The sequence below is a fragment of the Vigna umbellata genome, chromosome 4 (assembly GCF_029865625.1).
Source record: "Vigna umbellata cultivar VRB3 chromosome 4, Vumbellata_1.0, whole genome shotgun sequence".
Lineage (NCBI taxonomy): Eukaryota > Viridiplantae > Streptophyta > Magnoliopsida > Fabales > Fabaceae > Vigna > Vigna umbellata.
This window is the reverse complement of record NC_142168.1, coordinates 33,932,601-33,939,606: the sequence shown is the minus strand read 5'-3', so window position 1 is coordinate 33,939,606 and position 7,006 is coordinate 33,932,601. Positions and strand designations below refer to the sequence as shown.

Below are 7,006 nucleotides of genomic sequence, written 5' to 3'. Positions count from 1 at the left end.
GATTCATACAGTCTGTCTAGTTATATATTTCTTATGATGTTATATGTTAAGTTACATATTGTGTGTAAATTGAAATGTTAAATGTATATGTTGATGTATGAATTAAATTACATAAGCTTACCCTTTCGTTTTCCTTGTGTTGTCTATTGCCTATGTACGTTCGTCCTGTCGTTGCAATGATCATCCGTGTGGACGTGAGCAGAAGGCGAGGCCACTTTGGAGGAGTTTATTGAAGAAGAAAATCTGGTGGAAGTGGAAGTTAAAGCCGAGCCTTAGAACACTCGTTCATATTAGAAGTTTAGATGTTAGCTTTTATTTTGACGTTTGGCTAATTATGTTTTTGTAAAGCCGTTCGTTCTAAAGCTTCACTGTTTTCGCTTTGTGTATTTTAGTTCTGTACTTCAAGCCGTTCGGCTTTTGAACCTCGTATCTTAGTGTAAAGACTGCATTATTTTACTGTTAAATGTAATTAATTCTGATTTATGGTTATTACTGTATTTTGGGATGTTACACTATACTATTATAATATTATTTATCATATAATAATATAATATTTGTGTATAAAATATTAATTTATTGATAAATTATATATAATAATCATCTTGAATAGAATTATATTTATAAAGTACATTTTTAATAGCTTGAATAATGTTATTTTTTACATTAATTAAATAAAATATAATTAAGTTTTAAAGACAATATGTTGTTTATAAATAACTTTGCTAGATTGAAAAGGGCTTATATATTACTTAATTTAATTAAATTTGTAAACTCTTTGGAACGAGGGGTTTCATGTCTCCTTCTTCTTGCAGCTATTGTGACAAAACCTCATTCCTCCGCGACAATGAGTCTGGTGCGTTAATATGTTCTTCTTGCGGTTGCATTCAGCAATTCGACCAATTTGAAGCCCAAATCGGCGGCATCGATGGTCCCCAGGGTACTTTCATCCATGTGGGCACCGTCGGTTCCGGCAGCGTATACTCTTATAGAGAGAGGAAACACTTTACTGCAAAAAGCATCATCGAGGAAGTAACCTACAGTCTAGGGTTATCTTCCAAGAACAGCGACGTTAGGAGCATGGTGTACACCATAACCGATGGTGAGTTTGGCCAGGGTGAGTGGTTTCGCGTGCTCATTGGCGCTTGCGCGTATGTTGTCATGCGGAGGGAGGACCGACCCTTGCCCATGGCGCAGATTTCCTCCACGGTGGGGTGCGACATCTATGAAATCGGTAAGATGATTCAGCGTGTTGTTGATTTTTTGGATCTGAGACATGATTTTCTGGAGTTTGACATTGTGCATTCGTTGGAAAGAATAATTAAAAATTCGAGTGTTTTTTCCTCTGTTGAGAGCGGTGTGATTGAGAAGATGCGGAAACAGGGGGTGTTTTTGATTCAATGTGCGGTGAAGTGGTTTTTGAGCACCGGCCGCCGCCCCCTTCCGCTGGTGGTGGCGGTCTTGGTGTTTGTGGCGGAGTTGAATGGGGTCGTGGTGGTGATGGAGGAATTGGCTAAGGAAGTTCATGCTACGGTTTCAACTTGTAGGCTAAGATATAAGGAGTTGCTTGAGACACTTGTGAAGGCTGCGCAGGTGTTCCCTTGGGGTAAGGATGTTACTGTTAAAAACATTGTTAAGAATGCGCCTTTGGTGATTCGGTATATGGAGAGGAAGGTTATGTTGAATCCTGGGGAGACTCAGGAGAAGAGGAAGGGTCTTGATCGAGCTGCGGTAGACTTGGAGGATGTGGTTGCTGAATGCTTGAGACATGATAATGAATTTGAATACGGCGTTGATGGCGTGACTTCGCGTAAGGATTTACAATATTTTTCGTTGGAGAGTAAAAGGGATGCTGACAGAATGCAGATTTCCACTCAATGCTTGTCTGTGATGTATAAGAAGTTTTTATATCAAAATCGTTGTGCTGAGCCATTCCGAGGGAGTGGGAATGCTCGGAAAAGGATTATTTTTCAATTTGATATTCTAGAGTGTAGGGAGTGGTGGGATGGAAAATCTGAATTGAGTAAGAAGCTTATGCTTAAAGAACTAATGGAGAAGGATGTTGGTGTGGATACAATGCCGCCATCGTTTGTCAATGGTCAATTGAAATGTAAAATGAGGAAGGAGAAAATCAATGCTGCAAAGTTGCGGATAAAACGAATTATGCATCCAGTAGATGCTAATCTAGGTGATGTTTCTATCCCTTTAGATAGCTCTTGTCCTGAAAGAAGGAGGAAGAGAAAAGGAATGGTAGTGGACGATGTTGATTGGGAAGACCTCATTATTGAGACCCTTGTTCTTCATCAAGTAAAAGATGAAGAAATTGAGAAGGGGCATTACAATACCTTACTGGATCTACATGTGTTCAACTCTGGCATTGTATAAGAGGTTCATATATAGAGGCATTCTGTGAGAAATTTCAGATAAATTTATCGTAATTGTCAATTAATATTTTGTCCAAGACAACCATCTAGAGCAGATTTTTTGTTGCCGCAAGTTTTGTACGAACATCTTTTTTGTATGAATGATGATGGCAATTTTGTTTGTTACCTTTTAACAATTCAGGGACCTTAATGTACATACATGATATCTGGATACAATGATGATTCTATATACATCTTATTTTGGTTCTGCTTTTACTATATTGCTGTTCAAATTTTAGTTACAGCTTGTTTTTGGTGATGATAGAGTTTTGGAATATTCATTTTTAACCAATTGTAGATGTTAGAATTATTGGTTATTGTGTTTAAGTTGTGTTTAAGTGTATGTGAGCTGTGAGTGTGTATATGCTGTATATGAGTGTGTGTGAGGTGTTCCATTCACTTAATCCTATAAATATAGGATTAAGGAGAAGGGTGTATTAACTAAGTGATTCAATAGAATTCCATTTTCACAGTAGGGTTTGGGAAGATTTGTTTTTAAGCTGGTCTGTTTATCAGTGGCTGTGACCGTAAATGCTTGTGGTTCCCACGAATTTGGAATGATTGTCCGAAACTGTAGCTACATATATCTATATAAGGTATTTGTATTTTAGTTTTAAATTCTATATTTGTATGTGCCATTTTCTTGACTAATGCAATGAACTTTGCACACTCAACTGGAGAGACTGTAGTTTATAATTACTTATTTTGTTGTCTTTGTAATTCTGTTTTACTCTTTTGGGTCATAAAATTGAATCTAACTTAGGCTACCATTCAACTTAATGATGTGAAATGGCAAAACTCTGGTACTTTAGCAGCATTCAATTGCTAATGGAAAAGTGTGAACATGAGAAAAAGAAAGACATGAATGCAAGACATGATGGTGTATCAAACAGTCTTATAAGATATTTGTTGAGATTCAAGGGTTTGGGAATGCATGTGAAATAAAGCTTAGTGTTGGGGGCATTTGCTTTTGGGGTTTGTGCAATATATTCTACCTTCGACTACCTGTGACTTCAATTAACTAACTAAATACTTGTACAATATGTTATTTGTAACATCCCAAAATACAGTAATAACCATAAATTAGAATTAATTACATTTCATAATCAAACAGTGCAGTCTTTACACTAAAAACTAATGTTCATAAACCAAACGACTTTAAGTACAGAATTGACTACAATACTACAGAAATAATAAGAGTCAGGGACGAACGGTTTTACAAAACCAAATAACCGAACGTTCAAAAATCAAAACTAATTAACTAACATCTAAACAAACGAACGCTCTAGGGTTCGGCCTTGACTTCCACGTCCACCAGATTCTCCTCTTCAATAACATCTTCTCGCAATGCCTCGCTTTCTGCTCACATTCACACGGATGATCATTGCATTGACAGGACGGACGTACAGGGACGAGAGACAACACAAGGAAAAACGAAGGGTAAGCTTATGTAATTTAATTCATACATCAACATTTAAATCAAACATTTCAACAACACAAGAATAGTTCAACACATATAAAACCATACGAAATCTACCACTAGACGGACTGTCCGGACTGTATGAATTTGCGTAGCTACAGGCGTTCTTGCACCCGGGTGATGTAGTAACTGGAATAATCACATCAGCGGCCACCCGAGGTTAGCCCTATCCAAAGTACCCCTAAGGACTAGGACCTCCTGCCGTTCCCACACATGACCTACCCTCCTCTACGTGAGGACGAGTACTCACGGAACATCAGAATGAACAGCCAGCATTAGCATGCCCACAGTCATACTTTACAAAATTCCATATTCATCCATACATGAGTCGTTCCTCCCTGGAACGCTCGTTCAAAATCCACAATCATTAATTCATCTCATATACCGTTCATTCATTATCATTCTTCACTTTAACCTCATTTTCGTCTTTCATTACATTTACACAAAATAACGAGCGTTCAGCCCTCTTCATAACGAGGACGAACGTGAAAAACGAGATCGAGAACTTCTCGTTTCAGAACTGAATAAGACCGACACATCAGATTTACCGAACGTCATTTTCTATTTGAATCAGTTGAATGAACTGACTCTAGGAAGATCAAATCACTACTCAAAGAATGATTTAAGTAGAGAGGCTCTAGGCCGAATTCAAATAGATGAAGACACCTCAAGACGAGTAGAAGACCATACCGAGAACAATTTAATTATCGAAGCCGACTGCCAGTCAATGACCGAACGCGATATACTGATTTATAGAAATTTGGACGAACGCTATTTCTACCCATTTGATAATTATAGACAAAGACGAGCGTTCGGTATAAGACCGAACGCCACTCAATACGTACGCTTTGGGTCGAGACCCATCGCTGATTTGAACTCATAATTATAAATAGAAATAAGGTTATTACAGGATGGTGAAGATAGAATTCAGAATGACTAAGTATCCAATTATGTTTAAAAGTTTCTCAAATCCTCACACAACACTCAGTATATCTACGTTGGCCGAAAGCTTAAACGTAGCACTAATAAAAGAGGGCGTTCGTCCTCAACTAGAATTCTTTCCAAATGAAAGAATTCAATTTCAAAGAAGTTTGGTAACAACACCGAACGATCAAGGACCGTTCAATGACGAACGTTCATTATCATAGGTAATTCATATTCAAAGTTTCATTTACATTAAACTCATTTCTCAATATAAACATTCATACTTTCACATACTCATATCATAGCACATTTCATAATTCTCATACATCAACTCATAATCATAATCATATACCAAAAATCAAATAATACAGATCATACTTCAAACCACACACAGAACGTTCATACAGCACAATACACACATACGAATTAAATTGAATAAGCTTCCCTTACCTGGATCAGTGGTGAACGTCTTAAGAGTATGATTTTGATTCGTCCAACTACAGCTTTCTACCCTCAACGATTTTCTTAATTTCTCCAACTAAGTCTAACCATCAGAAAATACAGAAGAATTTAGATTATACCCTTGCATGCAACCAAATCTTAGTTTTGCATGTAACCCAGAAACGAACGGCTAAGGTCGAGAAGCTTACCAGTTTCAGAATCTGGATCTGTTCGGTCCAAATTGAAGCTTACGGCGTCGGGAGTACTTCTATGGTTTCTGAATGATGAACGGAGAAGAGAAAGGGTAAGTTTCAGTAGAGAGAAGGAAGAGGTTTCTAGAGAGAAGGAGGAGAAAATGGATATTCAGAATTTGGGGAGGAAGACGGTGCATGCAGAAGAGTGTGGCAGGTTTTTCAGAAATCATTTTTGTTTGCCCCACGTCCAAACGGTCGTGGGCTCTTTTGCTGACACCTGCCCTCCATTCACTGACTTCAGAATGTTCCATTTTCACACTTGGCAATTGTGCGTCAGAGTTTGTGAGTGCGTTTTTAAGACACCTGAGCAGGGTTTTGGGAGTAATTAATGAGATTTGACAGGTGGGTTTTTGGGTTAAATTTCCAAGGTCTTACATTATTCCTCATAGAAATAGCATAAACTATACTATTTGATTGCTGTTTGTTGAGCATGTAAATGAGTCACATTCACAACACTTTATCCATAAATCACATTGTAGGAGAAGATATTATGTGTGTTGTGAAATTATAGCTTTAGCACTTCTATTACACACGACCTAAGTATGTTCAATGAATCTGAAGGATTGCATGTGACTAGCTAAATTCTAATGAATTTATTACATCTATTGAGGTTACTGTTTTAATTGATTTTGACAAGAAGTTATGTTATCTAGGAAAAAGAAGGAGTCACATGGAGACAAATGGTAGTCTCTCTTCTCGACCTCCTTTATGCTCCATTAAAATTTTGTTTTACTTGTTGAACTGGTTGTCCTTGCTGCATCCATTGTGAGCAAATATGGAAAAGGTGAGTTCTGTGTGGCCCTCAACTTAAGTCCTTGATCTTTTTCTTTGAAAGAATAGTTGACTTTTTTTTTAGTAATCTGAACTTGAAACACAGGCTATATGGTTTTAGGAACTAGAAGGTATAAATTCCTATAGGGCTAATCGCTTTCCAGAAGTATATATATTAGTTTGATATGTGGGAATCTACTGTCAATACATCTTTTGATTTAGTTTGTGGTTCCTGATATTGAGATAACCAAGTAACTGATATATGTTGTATACTCCTATTTTAAATTTATGATACATGATCTGTCATTTTTAGTCTGTTTTCTTTTATATGGAGTTAAGAAATCCTTTCCTACTTAATAACTCAATCTGTTAGTTGTGTATGTATCTCAAATATTGTATCTTATCAATTGGCCCGTTACTAACTATTGTCAAATTCAATATTAGTTTTTAGTTTGTGTGAGACCCCTAACTATTATAATATATTTTTCTCTTCTCTGCATAACTCAATAAACGTTTCTAGTTGTATGATAGTTAACAGGTGTTTTAGTGTTAAGTGTATGAGTTTAGTAATTTTAGTCGGTCTATGAGAATATCATAATATGCACCGGTATTTTTTTAATAATTTGTTAAGACAGAATATGTATCTACTACAGTATAAAATTTATACTGTCTATGATTTTAATACAGTACATATAATCCTTACTTTTGGATAAGGA

General features: G+C 36.6%; 1 pseudogene; it reads left to right on the top strand.

Moving 5' to 3' along the window:
* Positions 1-792: 792 nt before the first annotated feature.
* On the top strand, positions 793-2,382 carry LOC148199979 (plant-specific TFIIB-related protein PTF2 pseudogene; annotated as a pseudogene).
* The last annotated feature ends 4,624 nt before the right edge of the window (positions 2,383-7,006 follow it).